Here is a 17158-nt window from a genome sequence, read left to right on the forward strand (position 1 = left end):
AGGTCACTACAAACTAGTCCCCATTCTCCCAAGATTCACATAAACAGCATCACACAGTATGACTCTGCCTGGCTCTTGTCGCCTCGATTAACTATTCTGAAGTCTACTCATGACGCTTTATCAATCATTCATCACTGTACACACACATTTTTCTCTGGGCAGTGTTCTATTGTATAGAATATCAATTTTTAAAAATGTTTTCATCTATTGGTGGTCATTTGGGTTGTTCTTGGTATGGGCTTTAATAATAAATAAATAAAGTTGCTGTACACAGTATGCCACAGTCTTTGGATAAGTAGAATCTTGCTCTCTTCTGTGGAGAGATAAAATGGTTGGGTCCTACTGGGTGAGACACATTCCTTATCATTTTCCAAAGTGGTTTCACAGTTTCCACTTCCCTGGCACTGAGGTATGTCTCCACCTCTGCATTCTTGCCTGATCTTGGTATCACCAGTCTTTTACTTGTTGCAATATAAAGTGCTATCCGTGTGACTTCACAATGGATCCCTAATGCTATGACAGGCAGCTTGTCATGTCCTTTTGTCATCAGATCTTTGTGTCCTCTTTGCTAAAGTATTTGTTCAGATCAGATCTCTAATGCATTTTAAAGGGATTTTGACTTCCCTATTACTAATGGTGTTTCATCTTTCTTTTTTGTTTTATAGAAACCAGTAGTGCTGACTGGCCTCAAATTCACTATGTAGCTTAGATCAACCTTGAACTCTTGGTCCTCTTGCCTCTGCCTCTGAAGTGCTTGAATTATAGGTGTTTACCACTTTCGTTTCTCTTTGACAGCACACATGTTGCAGCAGCAGAGTAGGGTGCCCGTCAAGACAGAAAGGGCTAACTTACGGGCGCCATGCTACCTGCATCTTCAGGCATCCATTAAGGACCTCCTGGGATAAGGGGACTATACAAGGTCAGCCTTGAGTGTTACTCCTCAGGATGCTGTCCATCTTGTTTCTTAAGACAGGGTCTCACATCAACCTGGAACTCACCAACTCCACTAGGCTATCTGACTGATCAGTCCCAGAAATCTTCCTATGTCTGTGTCCCCAGGAGTGGTATTACAGGAGTGTGTCCCCAGGAGTGGCATTACAGGGGTGTGTCCCCAGGAGTGGTATTACAGGGGTGTGTCCCCAGGAGTGGTATTACAGGAGTGTGTCCCACACTTAGGTCCTCATGCCTATGTCACATGGGCTTTACTGACCGAACTATCCTGCCCACTCATTTGATTCTTAATTGGATGACACTGAGTGTTGATCAAGGTTGCCATCCTGGAGCCTTCTTTTGGCTTGTGTGTCAATCGCTCTTTTTGTCATATGACATATACCTGACAAAAGCAACTTCATGGAGAATAGTTTGGTTTTGGCTCATGGCTTGCATCAGTTCTCAACCTGTGGGGAGGGGGTCAAATGACCCTTTGAGAGGGATTTCATATCCGATATCTGCAGATCAGGTATTTATATTATGATTCACTATATATAGAAGAACAATTACAGTTATGAAGTAGCAATGAAATCATTTATGGGTGTGTGGGGGTAGGTCACCACAACACGAGGAACTATGTTAAAGGTCACAGCGTTAGGAAGGTTGAGAGCCACTAGAGGGGATGCAGCCTATCGTCAAGGGAAGCCTGGCAGTGGGAACAGCTTGGTCTGTGGTAGCTTGTGGACTGGCTTGCGCACATCACAGTGGACAGGATTCAGAGAGCACTTGGCCTGGAAACGGAAGTGGGTATTACTTTCAATCCACCTCTGCCAGCTAGACCCTACATCCCAAAGATTCCACAAACTTCCAAAGTAGCAGCAAGAGCTGGCATAAGTATTCACATCCATCAGCCTGTGAGGGATATGTCACATTTAATACAAATCATCCAGCCAATGGGATTATAAACTTTGAATCAGAGGCCCATCTAAATAAAATTCCACGTACCAGTCACCATGTCTGAGCTAGTACCCTGCCCACAGTCAGGGTGCAGGGCAATTCTCAGCTGAACATGTGCTTTTCGCTTCTTTAGACTCAGCACACTAAAGTCTGGCTCATGGAGAAAAATCAATGGATGGGAAATTTTTCATTACACTTGATATTTGTAGAGTGTGAAAAATAGCTCAAGGGCAGGTTGATGGTGCCTTTCATCCAGCTCTCAGGAGGCAGAGGCATGTATGTCTCTATGAGTTCCAGGACAGCCAGAGCTACAAAGTCAGACCCTGTCTCAACAATAAAAAGTAAAGAAAGAGGAAGAAAGAAAGCATGGAGGTTAAGAAGAATTCCAACTGAAAATACTTTTGTTCCTCTCTTGTTTTCAAAGAAGAGGCACTTTATTTCCCTTTAAAATTTACAGGCACGTGTGTTGCAGCATAAAGCCCTGGAAGAAACTTTTGGGTTTCAAACCACCCAGACTGCCAAGCAAAATGAACAACCTGCTGGTGTTATCTAGATTTCCAGTCCTCATTGTTTGCTCCCTTAAAAGAAGCCTGCAGCCCTGTTGGAGCCTGCCTTCCACAATAGAGGTACCGAGGGCACTGGAGACATCTCCTTTTTTCAGTTTTATTCGGAAGTTTCAGACTCACTCAGGTTTTTGTATTATTGCAAAAGGAAAGCTCTCCCTCCCAAGACCAAAGACTTGCCAAGCACAAGCTCTTAAGATTCACAAGTGGGGCTTGAGAGCAGCTCAGTGTTAATGGCACTTGCTGCTTTTGCAAAGGACCCAAGTTCTTAGCATCCATATGGCAGTTTGTAGCTCCATGGTAACTCCAGCTCTAGGGAATCAAATGCCCTCCTCTGTTCTCTGGGGGGTACCAGGCACAAGCATAGTGCACTGCATAATACGGGCTAAAACTTATACACATTATAAAAAGGTAAAGATTGTTATGTGGTGGGATCATAATGTTAACACATTATTGACAAGGTGCTAATTTTTGTCCTACTTTTATCAAAGAGGGGAGATTTTCTCTCATAGAAGCAAACTGCTGACAGACCATGTTAACAGAGGTGGGGACGTAGCTGCATATGGAGAGGGTCAGCCCAGCACACCAGACTCCCTCGGCACCACCCAAGTGGAGTGATGGCAACAACATACGGGGCTGTCATCACAGACACTGATGGCGGAAGCTGAGAGGGCTTCCGGCCCACCTTGGGATTGGCAGCTCAAGGCTCATCTGGGCTCCATTGTTCCCCAAGTCAAACAGCAGCAGAATGTGCTAATACCATTTTACATGTTTAACCGACAATTATTAAGCATGCTCCTATCCCAAAGCTTCGCACATCGCTTCCCTTGTCTGAAGTTCTCTTCCTCCAGACATCCACAGGGTTCTCAGATTCACTTTCTTCGGGTCTAGGCTTCCAGGCCACCTTCCTGGCGTGGTCTTTCCCAACCCTTCCCTTGAGAGCCTGGCAGCCACCACTCACACCCGCAAGACATTTCTTTCATTCAGCCTGATGTCTTTTCTTTATTTTTATCATTTGCTCCCTTTGCCTTAGCAGTCAAAATTCCGTATGCATATAGCCACCTATTTACTTAATGCATTTGTTGTTTGCCTTCTTTGGGGTGTAGCTCACGAAAACGGAAACCGGTTATGCTGTACTCTTTGTGCCTAGAATGGCACCATGATACACTCAACAGATGCCTGGGAACTAATGAAGATGCGCTGACTCTCTCCCAGGGAGAAGCTGTGGTGTGGATGGCTCCCAGTCCTTTCTCACGGAGTGCTCCCTTACTCATGAGTGGTGCTCCAACACAGAAGACTTCGTCAAGTACCATACTTTGAAAGCACAAAGGAGGAAGAGATGAGGAGATATGGAGTGGGTGGTCTGGCCCCAGAAAGTAATGGGCAGAAAAGAGAGGAACGAGCATAGCCTGAAGGTACAAAGTGAGCAGATATTTGGAGCTCTAAGAGGTGGAAGAATGCTTTAGACGTGGGGCTGGGGGGGTCTGTATGGCTGGGTTCATGAAGAGAGAGCAGGAGATGCTGTTGCATTGGAAGCTGAGGGCACGATCATGGCCATGGTGGCCGGTGTTTAGAATTTATCTTAAAGGAGTTGAGCAAGGTAGTATTTTAAAACCACCCCTACCTCTCTAGTCTCTGACCTGGGATTTTGGAATGTCTATCCATGTGTCATCGACTGTAAGTTCATTAACCGTGGTGACCAGGATTGTCTTGATACTTTAAGTTATTTATAGATGCTGTGTCTCTAGCAGGTTACTCTAATGCTGCCATGACCAAATACCTGAGGGAACAAGTTAAAGGGGAGGACAATTTAACGTGTCTTATGGGTTTAGAAGGTTTGCTCTGTGGTTGCTTGGCCCGATGCTTTTGCTCAAATTGCAGAGGCAGTCGTGTGTGGCAGAGGCTGGCCTTCCCTTCTTGGTAGACGAGAAACAGAGAGGGGCCAAGGCCTTCCCTCGGCTGGGTTTTCTCCTCTTCTGCTTTCATTCTGCTTGGACCATGGGATGGAGACATCCACATTCATGGTGAGTCGCCTCTGCCTGTTACCGGTGGAGTCTTGGGGGTTGCTATCAACCTTGTAGGCCATTCTAAATCCAGTTAAGCTGAGCACAAAGACTGACTGTCCCAGCAGGCACACCCATTGAGAGTACAGCATTGTAAGAACAACAGGTTTTGCTGACAGCATGCTCATGCAATAATTTTTTTATTGGTTTTTACAAGACAGGGTTTCTCTGTATTGTTTTGGAGGCTATTGTTCCAGTCCAGCCTTGAACTCACAGAGATCCGCCTGCCTCTGCCTCCTGAGTGCTGGGATTAAAGGCGTGCGCCATCACCGTCTGGCTTCATGCAATAATTTTTTTAAAAGACATAAAATTTCATTTATGTTTCTGTTTAAAAATGAACCCAGCACCTACTTAAGAAAGCTTTAGATGTAGTTATGTGACCAGATAAATCACAAGTGACCTATGGAAAGGCAGAATAGTGACATGGGCCATAAGTGGCAATATTCTCCCTGTCTGAGCAGGACTTACAGAAGCCTTGTTGACCAACAGCATAAAACCTTACCAACAACTTCCCTTAAGAGCCCATCTCTTTATCCCACCCATCTCTACCCAGTCCCTGACTTCACACTGGAGAAGCAGGGTTCAGTCAGTCCAGTGATGCCCAGCTGCCTAGAGACTGGACAAAGCCTATCTATCAGGCGGTATCTCTCTTCACCCCTCATGGTGTAGAGGGCGCAAGACTCTCGTGCTCACCAGTAAGCACTAGAAAACCAGGAATGACAAGCATGCATGCCTGTCTCTTCAAGGAAACGATGCAGACAACGGTTCCCACCCAGAAGAGGGGTGGATGTCAGCCTGATGTCCTTTGCTTACTCTGCAGAGCCAGGTTTCTCTGGGATCCCCTAGACTTCTGCGCATTGCTTCGCCTTCAATAGAATCCACTCTGATGGAAGAGATCCCATGTGCACTGAAAGGATTTACTATTATGCTTATCACAAGCCCTCCCTGCCTAGAGCTTCATCCCAAACATTCTTCTCAGACATCAGAACCCATCTTATGGAAGAGGTCACAGGTACTTTGCAGAACACAAGTTGTTTGCAAAGGTGTTTTGATGTAGTTGCGTCTTAAGCTTTGTCTTAATAATTGTCAGAGGAACTTTCTTCCAAAGTTGTACTGTGCTTAAATATGTCAAAAATAAGCCCCTTGGGATCAGACTCTAGATGTTTGAACCAGCACCAGCTAACTAAGTCATACTGAACCGAATTTCCACCTTGTCTCTCAAGGACCATCCCTCTGCTGGCCACAGCATTTGCAGGAACCTGCTCATCATGACTGTGCTGAACAGGGCCATGTCAGGGCTACTGGCCATGGCATCATGGTCAACGCTTTGCTGGTTTGACTTGAGCAGAGTTTGGGGGGAGAGCAGTTAGTAGAGTTAAGTGACTGAAGAAGTAAGCAGCAGAGTTGAGTAGTGCCGTGTCCCAATGAGCACTATAATGAATTGAGTATGAAATCAAGCTTGGACGTAAAGACGGAGCTGGCAAGGAAATGCTTGCTTTGGGTAAGTTCCCTGTTCTCAGTACTATCCTCTTCAAGTACTTCAAGTGCTGGACACTTGCAAAGCCTGAGGCACACAGCATGCCGTCCCATTGGGAGTGTGGATGTGCACCTGCTGCTTGAAAGTGGCAGTGTTTGCGCTGGAGATAAAAGCGAATTCTAGGCAGGGAACCTGGACTTTGGGCATCCATCAGATGAATGTATATGTGCATGGCATATGCACCCCACAGTCCAGTCCAGAAGCAGGAACTGGGGATCCTGGTGCTTTTCATCAACATGGGGGACAACAGTTGCGTAGTAGTTGTGTTTGTTTCTATTTCCTCCTAGTGGGCCTCAGATAGTGAGTGGAGACAGTCACCTCTGCCATGCATGGCTCACTGTCTTGGGTTTGTGTTGCAGGGATTGGAGACTGAGTGTCTTTTTTCCTTACTCTCCCTCACTACCCCATCACAGACAAGCTTGCTTTGGAGTTATGAGAGGGTGGATAAGTTCCATGTTCTCTGTGCCTCCTTTTCCCATTTTCTATCGTTCCTATTAAGACATTATCTTGATGTTTTCTTGCTATTTGGTTTTTGAGACAGGATGTCATGTATCCCAGGTTGACATTGAACTCATTATTTGGCCAAGCATGATCTTGAATTTCTAATCTTTCTACCTTCACCTCAAGACACTGGGATTGTAGGCATGTGATTCCGTGCTTGACTTCTAATAGGTACTGGGGATTGAACCCAGAGCTTTGTACAAGCACTCTCCCAACTACATCCCTATTTCCTAATGCATCACTTCTTGTTTTAGTTGATTATAACATTTTGATTGATTTTTCTTGATTAATTGATTGTATCTATGCCCAGGTGTACCACGCAGGTTCCAGACATTGAACTAAGATTATCAGGCTTTTTTGGCAATTGTCTTTGCCCACTGAACCATCCAGCCCTCCTCTTCAAAGCATCACACCTAACATAGCCTAGAGCCGAGATGATCGGAGAGATTGGCTTGCTTTGGTGAGAATATCACGAAGGGACGGATTTTGATATGTAAGTTCAATATTCTGTATTTTGCTAATGTGGGCAATAAGCAAAAGCTGCCATTATTTTGATGGTTACTGGAATGTGCATTTTCTCTGACCTTGACCAAGCACAGTCAGAAAGGAAAGGGGGCCAGGACTTGCTGGGCTTGTCATGATCTACTCACTTGACACCTAAAAGTGGTGGACACGAGCATTTTAAACAAATTGGCTGTTCCAGAACAGCCCCCAAGGTCACCTCTCTAGCGAAGCCCCTCCAAGCACTCAGCACATAGATTATGTCTGGGTATTGCTAGACTCAGTGTCAGTGAACAGGCATTGCTGTAATCCACCAAGCTAGTTATGTCAACCAGGAGGAATGTACTGTCAGTCGCTGTGCACAGATGTGGGTCATCCATGGGCTTCTCAACGTATTTCTTTCCCACGTTTCCTTGAGAAGACACAGCTTTCTAGAAGTGAGGGAACTGATGACTTAGCTTCTGAAATATGAGACAGGAAAATTAAGATAAGCAGGATTCTTTTGCCCTGCTAGCTACTTTTATTATTGAGCTAAAAATAGGAGAAAGGCAGAGGGGATGATGTTTTATAAATGAATGAGAGGTATTTTCAGTTAACCAACGGTTTCAGTTTAATGCTTTTAATTTTTCAAACTGTGTCACAGCCGCTGCTGCCGATACAGCGCAAGATGGTTTGGCACTTAGAATGTGGTGTGCAGATCTCCTGAGTGTTATAATTGAAATGAAAGGTGCACACGCGCACAGGTGCACACGCAAGTATGCATGCATTCTCACACACATGATGTATGTATGTATGTGTGTATATATGTATGTGGTGTTCTATGGGAGAGAGAACTTAGCTTAATGTATTTGTTTTGATCTCTAAACCACAGCCCTGAGCAATAAGCAACAGGAATGGAATAAAAAGAAAGGGAAAGAAGAAAGGAAAGGAAAGAGAAGGAGGGGTGGGAGGCAGGGGGCGGGAGAAAAGATAGAATAAAAAGAGACAAGAAAGACAGCTGGGCCATGTGCACTTTTAGAGCAAAACCCTCAACACAGCTCAGAAAATAACCCATCCTTTGTTGTCTGCTCTTCCTGTGCCAGGCATCAAGACTGCAGCCATGAGTTAAAACACCCACTAGAGTTGAATGAGTAAGAAGTTAAAAGGTTAGAGAGACTCTGCCACTGACAGCCACATGACCGCAAGCAATCCGTTTTATCTTTTTAAATCTTATTTTTCTCGTCTGCAAGAGAGGTGGCACAAGCCTCTTCAAAGCGGCTGTGCAGATGGGTGGTGGTGGCGCCCTTGGGTGTGGCCCAAGTGGAAAGGCCCTGGGGCTTCAGCTTCCTGGATGCTAACAGACTGCTCTAGGGAGGGTTAGCTCACTGTGCATCATCAGAGCTCAGCGAGCCCCATCAAACCCCACCTCCGTCGCCAGGAATCACAAGTCAAGGACTGAAGGAAACTAGAATAGGGCACCTCTACCTCCATCTTCCTCAGACAAGGTCCCCTGACAAGGAAACATGCCAACAGGAAAGGACAGAAAGGCAAGAATCATCTCAGCGTTGGTCAGTTTTGTGTGGATCTGTGTCGAATGTGGTGTGCCGCGGATCCAGGTAACGTCCGCTTCCAGGTGCTTTTCTGTGTTGCAAATCAGGGCTCGTATTACCCAGCTAGAACTGAAGCAACTGTGTTGCTCTCCGAGAAGTTATAGGGGATGAGTGGCATTATGGATTGGATGTGTGCAGTCCTGGGCATTAAATGCAGAGTCTTGTCGGGACTCTAGTAAGCACTCTGCTGGAGGGCATAGCCCAGCTCAGTCCTCTAATTTCCAATATGAGAGGCCAGTGTTCAGTCTGGACATAAATTGCACGCATGTCTCTGCTATTTCCAAACCCTCAGAGCGTCTTGCTGTGCTAAGTAGGTTAACCAGCTCCTTCTGCTTAGAAACTAGAGTTGATTATGTCGGGATGCCCATTATAAGCTTCTTGTGTGAGTGTATCCCTAACAATCCCCTAGGTACTAACAACCCCCCTCATGCTTACAATCCCCCAGGAACTACAATCCCCCAGTACTAACAATTCCCCCAAGTACTAACAATCCCCTCAGAACTAACAATCTCCTCAACACTAACAATCCCCTCAGTACTAAAAGTCCCCTCAAACACCAACAGTCCCCCAAACACTAGCAATCCCTCCAAGCACTAACAATCCGCCCAGCACACCCATTACTTGACTTTGAGTGTAGATTTTGCCTCTGATTGTATAAAAAAGACGATGTGCTCAGTTTTTGAAACTGATAAGTAAAATAAAAAAAGTGAGAAATGTTCAGCACACGTCTGTCCCGTGACACTCCCAGTTCCATTTGGGTGCATGCTGCTTGTTTAAGGGATGAGGTGGCTGTGTTGTAATCGACACTGCAGGCTTCTGAGAACAGCAATCGCCCCATTTTCATTGTCCCTAGAGTATAGGTTTGGGGGGGTCGTGATTGGAAGACCCACCACAGGATCCTGTGTTTGAGCATTTGGTGACCTGCTGGTGGCAGTTTGAGAAGTTTTTGGAACATGTCAGGCTAGGAGGAGATTTGGCACAGGGTTAGGGTTTGGTGCAGGATGGCCGTTCAGGGTTATATTATGATCTACCTCTGGCCGTAGCTCTGTTTCTCAGTCACCAATTGAGTATAAGGCATTTTACAAGCTCCTGTGGTCACGGACCAACCTGTGTTGGCCCCCATGCCTTCTCTACCATGAAACTGAGCTAACTGAACATACAGTTAAAGCCACTTCTGTCCAGTATCTGGTCACATCAATGACACCCATGTCAAAGCCACCATATTTTCCTAAAGCCATTTCTCTAGACAAAACTTCCAGGGACACACTATTTCCTCCTAGTCATCTGGACACAAGGCCTGGAGTCCTTTCACTATGATCTGGGGTGATTGCCAAAAGGGGAAAGAGATATTCGTACTGGAAACAATGGGTGTATGATACTTTGGGAGTGTGGCAGATTCTCAAAAGAAGGTGACATTTAAGTATGACCTGAGGCAGGTACAGGAGGCCACCAGCTGTGAGGTGACAGGTGGTGTGGCATTTCGGGATACACCTGCAGGATCTTGGGTTTGTCGTGACCCAAGCTGAGTCGATCAGGAATGAAAAGCAGGAGGGCATTACCTAGGAAGAGAGGGGACACAGGGAGGAAGGCAGGCAGGCAGGTCTTCCAGGCCCTTAGCAGGTGGCTTATTCTAGATGTGTGCAGTTTCTCCATCTCGTTCTGTTAGTCATCACGCTGGTCCATACTGGTTTTGAACACATCTCTGGGCTGTTTTGAAGACAAGGTCTCATGCGGCCCAGGGTTCTTTTGAATTCACTATGTAGCTTAAGGTGACTTCAACCCCTGCCTGGACCTCTCAAGGGCTGGGATTACAGGTAGGTGCCATGCCTGGTTTCTGGGGTGCTTAGGAGGAGCCCCCAGGCCTGGTGCATGCTAGGCAAGCATTGTACCACATGACTACATACTCAGTCCCAGCTATACCTTCTAATTATCTTACCCTTGTGCTTGCTTAAAAGGCTTCCTTGGCTCCATACTTTCTCTGTCCGCAGCAATCCACCCTGCCCCTCCCTACACTGACGTCTCTTCTCGATGAGTCTGCAAATGTCTACCAATGTTCCCCTCGGCACTTCATGAAGTTATGAAGAAATCAAGCCTTCCCCGAAGCACTCCATCACCCACCAAGTGATGGCTAGACACTCCGTCTAAGATTTACAGCAGTACCTGGGTGTGAAGCCTCACCTGAGATCCTTGCAGTTAGGAGGTTAAGGCATGATTCCCATGAGTTTGAAGTCAGCCTGAGCTACACGGTAAGGTCCTTTTGGCAAAAACCAAACAGCATCTTGTGGTGATATTTTGTTTCTGATCTAACAAATAAAGCTTGCCTGAATATCAGAGTGCAGAGATAGCCACACTAGTTAGCCATACAGGCTAGTCAGTGGTGGCGCACACCTTTAATCCCAGCAGCCACACCAGTTAGCCATAGAGGCTAGGCAGTGGTGGTACATACCTTTAAGCTCAGCACTCGGGAGACAGAGTCAGACAGATCTCTGTTAATTCAAGGCCACCTGAGCTACAGGAAACTGATCCAGTCTAAAAGAGAAACAGACTCACACAAAGGTGATCTCAGCACTTTAATCCCAGCACTACAGAGGAATGTAAGACAGGAGGAGACAGGAGCTCCGTGCAGTCTGAGGTTTGGTGGAGAGCGGTGCAGTCTGAGGACAGGATCGCCCTTCGGTCTGAGCATTGGTAGAGGTGAGAACTCTCTAGCGGTCGGTCACTTTGCTTCTCTGATCTTCAGCCCCAATGTCTGCCTCTGAGTTTTTATTAAGAACAATTATTATTTATGCTACAGCATCTCCTAGCCAAGACCCCACACGTCATCCTGCAGTCTGGATTCCGTCATGGTCAGCAGGTACTTTCCCTGCAGTTCACCTACCTACCCGGCCCAGCATTTCCTTCTTGCTTTACATCTTGACATCTTCCTCCCTGGCTCAGGCAACTCAGCATCCTCTCTCTGGACCTACTACTCAGACTTTGAAGAGAGCACGTGGAGTGACTCCAGCCAGCCAATCAGAGGCATTCAAGACTCCTCTTGAATCCCTGGAAAGAGTTGCCCTCTACCCTGGCGGATGTTACATTAGTGAGAAGCATGGAGCTGCTGCAGTCATTTTGCCCCCAAGCTGAAACTGACACTGCAGAAAGAAACTGGATCCCAGTAATGGGTACTGGGACTTATGGTATCAGCCACCAAGAAAATACCTTCCTTGTTGGAGCTAATTCAAGTGGGGTTTCTGTTGCTTGCAACCTAACTGTCTAAGTCTGTGCTGGGCATACCCTCTTTCGTGAAGCTGTGTTTTCATCACAGGGCTGGGAGGAAGGAGACAGTTTGTATATTGGTGACGTCCAGGAGGGAAAGGAAACAGAATGAGGGAAAGGGCTTGAGTGGGGAGGGCTGCTTGGCTGGGCAGGCCAGGGCTTCTTGACGGGTGCCGCTCACTGACAAACAGGAGCTGAGGCTGATGGGAAAGAACATTCTAACAAAGGGTGCCGCCATCACAGGGCCCAGGTTAGGTCGCTTGATAGATCCCAGAAACAGAAAGGAAGCATCATGGCAGCCACACATCTTCTGAAGATCTCAAGGCCTAATTCATGTCCCACCTCCTTCTGGGATGTTCCATGACTGGTCTCAGGTCCCTCCTTTGGGCTCCAGTGCTCCCAAGCTCTACCTGCTTTGCACTTCAAACTTCACATGCAAAATAGCGTACTATGTATCATCTTCATGTGTCTCTCATGGCTTAAATTTTAAAATTCATTTACGTGTGTGTGTGTGTGTGTGTGTGTGTGTGTGTGTGTGTGTGTGTGTGTAAGCTTGCCATGTCAAAGGAGTAGCGTTAGAGAACAACTTTCAGGAACAACTTTCTCCATCTATCAAGTGGGTCCTGAGGGTTGAGCTCAGGTTGTCAGATTTGGTGGCAAGCACGCTACCAACTGAATCGTTTTGCTTCCCCCTTGTCTTATGGTTGTATTACTTTTGGGTCTTGGAGAGCATCTCATATTTTGGGTTTGTTCATGCCAAAATCTTAGTGTGTGTAGTCTGAATTGCTCTGAGGACACCAGGTTTGCAGGTTGGCAGGTTGCCTCTCAGATGCACACGACACATTTGAGTGAAGCAAATAGACCTGGAGTATGCTTTGTGGTCAGACCTACTGCACGCTCACAATAGCCAAGTTATGGCGCCAACCTTGCTGCTAGAGTGGGTAAAGAACATGCTGTACGTCATACACACAGTTGCAGAAGGATGCAATTATATCCTCTTCAGGGAAATGGAGGTAACCAAGGTCATCACAGTAAGTGGGCCGGGTCCATCTGAGAAGGACCAACATGGCATTCTTCCTCTCACTGTGGGCCCTGGACATTACAGATGCATAATGCCATGTACACAGATATGCCATGAAATGGAAACTGTTTAGAGAACCAAAGAGTAGAAAAAGAGTAGCAGAAGTGGATACCAGCATCAATGGACATTGCTCATTTGTGTGAAAATGGCCTTATGCTAACCTCATATAATACAATTGGAAAATATGAAAGAAAATTGCACACCCACAAATTCATATGGTTTGACCCATGCTGTAACATCATTTTAAATGGCACCATAATCCAAAGCTACCACTCTCTCAGCTTCAGAAAAACTCTCTGTGGAATTGCTGCCCTGTGACCAAGCTGTATATCCTTAGTCACATGACTGCCCCTTAATTGGTGTGACCAGGAAATAAAAGAACCACAAGACACTCCAATGCACACAATTTAACATTCATCTTAATTTAGGTTTATGTCTGCATTCAGTTTTTAGTGGCATAGTAGGAAAAAGGGAGGGTTACTCAACCTGAGTGACCTGGTCTAGAAACTCCCGGCCACACCCTTGCTTCTTCTTTAATGAATAGGAATTGAACCCAGAGCTGGAACAAGTGTTCTGTCATTGAGCTTTGGCCTTAGATCTATTTATTTATTTTGAGAAAGAGTCCACTAAATTGCTCAGACTGGCCTTGAACTTGCGCTGTAGCTTAGGCAGGCTTTGAATTTGGACTCTTCCCGCCTCAACTTCTTGTGCCACTAGACCTAGCTCTTGGACATTTTCATTTCATTTTCTTTCTTTTTTGAAACAAGTTCCATGTAGCCCAGGCTGGCCCCAAACTCACTGTGTAGCTAAGCTTGGTCTTGGACTTCCAGTCTTCCTGCCTCTATCCCCCAAGAGCTGGGATGACAGGGACAAGCCACTTTGAGGGAAGTCATACTGCAATTCCTCACCCCGGAAGAAGCACCTGCCCTGCACAGAGGCTGGGAACTTGGTGGCAGAACTGTGCTCCAACCATGTCTGGAAGAAGGCTGCCTCAAATGATCTGCCAGGGCTAGTGCATCCCCACATGTGACTGCCAGGGTCTGTGTGATTACAGTCTTGCCCTGGGCAGGGGCTGTCTGTGTGAAGCACACATTTCATCATCACTGATATTTTCATTCAGGCCAAGACACTCGTGCAACTCTTTGACATGAGTTTTTTTCCACCTATAAAACAAGGACCTGACCCTCAAAGACTTCTGAGGTCATTCTAAAAAAAAAAGCCAAGTAGCTGACCAATATACACACATATGCACACACATGTACACACACAGGCGCACACACACATACAAACACACAAGCATGCACACACACACACACACACACACACAGTCCTTTTATCATGGATTTGATTTTATCATAATTCCCCATGGACCATTTCTATGCTAGTTGCTTTTAAAAAATGGAAATGAATCTCCATCCAAACAACATACATTTGGGAAACAACTTCATTACAGTTCAACGAAATTTCTTCATACATGCCAAAGGCACCGAGAACGGCAACTTGAAAGTTCTTAAGAAATCACTTTGCATTGAGTTTTTTTTAAGTAAAAAAAAAGTATCAGAGTGATTTCTTAAGTGGTGAAATTCCCCCTTTTGCCCTTTTACTAGAATTTCTAAAATAGCCTAAATGAAATCTTACTCAATGCTCTACAGGAAAATATACCTTTAGGCTGAGAGGCAGCATGAATTTCATCCTAAAGAATTATTTTTGGGGGGATGGGGCAGGGTGGAGTTACAAGTGCCTAGAGACAGAGGCTTCTAATTAAATTGCCCTCTCAGCCAGAACTGCAGAATATACACTACAATCACCACAACTGGCTTTAAATCTGGGACGGAATGATAATTTTGTGAGTTCAGAGTGGATTTTTTTCAAGTGTGGCTCGTAGTGGCTGGAGAGTTTCTGATGACTTTTCAAGGTTTTCAAGTGTGTGTATTTGCTGAGGGACCAGGGGACTTTCAGTGAGTGCATAAATAAGAAAGATTTTACTGTCTCAGGAAGTCTGAGGCTGTCCCAGATGAACCAGAAGACCTAGGGTTGTCTTTCTGGCTCACAGATGATGAGAAGCCCAAGGCAAAGCGTGAAGCAGGAAGTTTGGAACAACTGCCCATCAGTAGATGGGTTTGCCCTTCGTCACCTCCACACTGGCGACAAAAGCTGGGGAGTGAACATGGAGAGAAAGGGGGAAGTGGTCATGGTTGATGTTTAAACACTCTTTAGTATGTTTATGTACACCCGTGGTGCACATGGGGGTCATGATGGATGTGGAAGTCAGGGGACAGTGTTCTCAGTAGTCCATTCTCTCTGCTCCATAATATGGATCCCAGGGAGTAAACTCATGTCATCAAGTTTGGCAGCAAGTGCCTTGTGCCTTTACCTGAACCATCTCACCAGCCTGTATTATTTTGGGTGGGGTCTGATGTAGTCCAGGCCGGTCTGGAAGTCACTACATGGCCAAGAAAGGCACTGAAGTCCTGCTCCTGTTTCCTGATCCTTCCATGGCCCAGAACACAGGTGTGTACCACCATAACTGGTGTGGCGGTGACCCTTGGCAGGCAACAGGATTGGATGGAAAATGGCGCACCTCTCTCGTATCTGTGAGGGACTGACTGACTATTCTAGAGACAGCTGGCTCTGGAAGACTTTGACCCAAGAATGACGGGTGATGTGGAACTGTGGAAGGTGGGTTTGGGATGGAGGAGGTATTTCTCTTGGGGTGTGCCCTGGGGCCTCTGTCCGTCCTCTTCCTGTTCCTTCTTTACGGTGCCTCCTGTCTGGCACAATGGTGAACATCTCTGCCAGCCTGCCACCCCTGCCCCCTATCACTGATGGAAACCCCCGAAACTGAGGGAAGTAAGATTTCCTCCCTTAAGTTTTTCTTGTCAGATGTTTTGTCATAACAACAGGAAAAGTACCCAGGGTGCAGTGCAACCCACGATACTGCCTCAGCTACTGCTAAGGTGGAGCTAAGTCCCAGGCACAGAGACCGTCTACTTATTGGTTAGTTCCCTAGCTTCCACTGAGGTCTCTATCTTCAGTCATGTGATGATTGAGGGAGTATGAGGCAGGAGAGGTGGGTGGTGTCAGTTTACATTTTTTCCAGGAGCAAATAGCAATGGATAGACACACAGGTGCTATGTAATTTAAGTTTCAGTGAAAGCTGTGTTGGAGATTTATTTTGATGTTTACTGGGATCCAGGACACAGTGGCCACTGAGACTTTGGGCACCGACCCTTGAAAGAGATGTTTGAACTGGAACCTTAAGGATGAAGGGGAACTTGCCAGGAAAAGACAGCACTGTAGGAGAGGTGCAGATGAGGGACCAGTCTGTGTTGGTCCCAAGGTCAAAATGACATTGGCTTTTTCAAAGGGCAAAACAGGAAACCGTTTGTCTAGAACAATGGTTGCCAAAGTGTAACCCACAGGGTGACAGGAACCTCTACAAAGTGACTTCAAGTTTTCACGAGAGTAGATGTTTAAAAACACAAAAATAGTGGAAAGAAATGACAAAAAAGCCAATTGCCTCCTCAGACCTCAGAGTACATTGTAAAGCTGATGTGAAATAAGGGCTGTGTAGATGGAACTGATCCACACAAGGATATTGGCAAAGGGTGTCTAAGATATTTACTTAGAGAGTGCAATCACTTACATCAGACTGGGTCAGTGTCCTAAGCTCTCCGAGCCTCAGCCAGGATCCCAGAGAGAGCTGTTACTTTCTTTCTCCCCTCTCTTGCCTTTCTCACATCCCTCTGTCCACGCCCCAAATGGGTGTGGCCAGTACCTCAGGTTCCTGAGATCTCCCCCACAGGGTTATATGGGCATGAGAAGGCGCATGCCTTTAATCCTAGCACTCGGGAGGCAGAGGCAGGCGGATCTCTGTAAGTTCGAGACCAGCCTGGTCTACAGAGGGTGTTCCAGGACAGCCTCCAAAGCCACAGAGAAACCCTGTCTCGAAAAACCAAAAAAAAAAAAAAAAGAAAAAAAAAAGAATGGTCAATGGAAAAGAAAAGGGAGTGTAGGAACCGTCTTCCATGTGAGAATTTAATATACTTTCATATCAAATGAGCAGTTCTGTTAGTTGGGAAGGCAAATTATGAGAGAACAACAGCAATGTAACTGGCTACCTCTCTGAAATCAAATACCCTTCTGCAAGAACACATCCCCAGAACCTGCAGCATTAA

At 46.1% G+C, this 17158-nt stretch overlaps 1 protein-coding gene and 1 long non-coding RNA gene across 2 annotated transcripts in view; one reads left to right on the plus strand and one right to left on the minus strand.

The window, feature by feature from the left end:
- The window catches only part of Kctd1 (potassium channel tetramerization domain containing 1), a 196493-nt gene that overhangs the window by 146708 nt on the left and 32627 nt on the right, over window positions 1–17158 (minus strand). The gene's annotated exons all lie outside the window — the stretch shown is intronic.
- LOC110343444 lies at window positions 11287–12363 on the plus strand. Its single transcript, XR_002385715.2, has 3 exons — window positions 11287–11335; window positions 11436–11495; window positions 11579–12363. It is a non-coding gene; the product is annotated as an uncharacterized LOC110343444 (long non-coding RNA).

Source organism: Mesocricetus auratus, unplaced genomic scaffold (assembly GCF_017639785.1).
Source record: "Mesocricetus auratus isolate SY011 unplaced genomic scaffold, BCM_Maur_2.0 Super-Scaffold_100015, whole genome shotgun sequence".
NCBI lineage: Eukaryota > Metazoa > Chordata > Mammalia > Rodentia > Cricetidae > Mesocricetus > Mesocricetus auratus.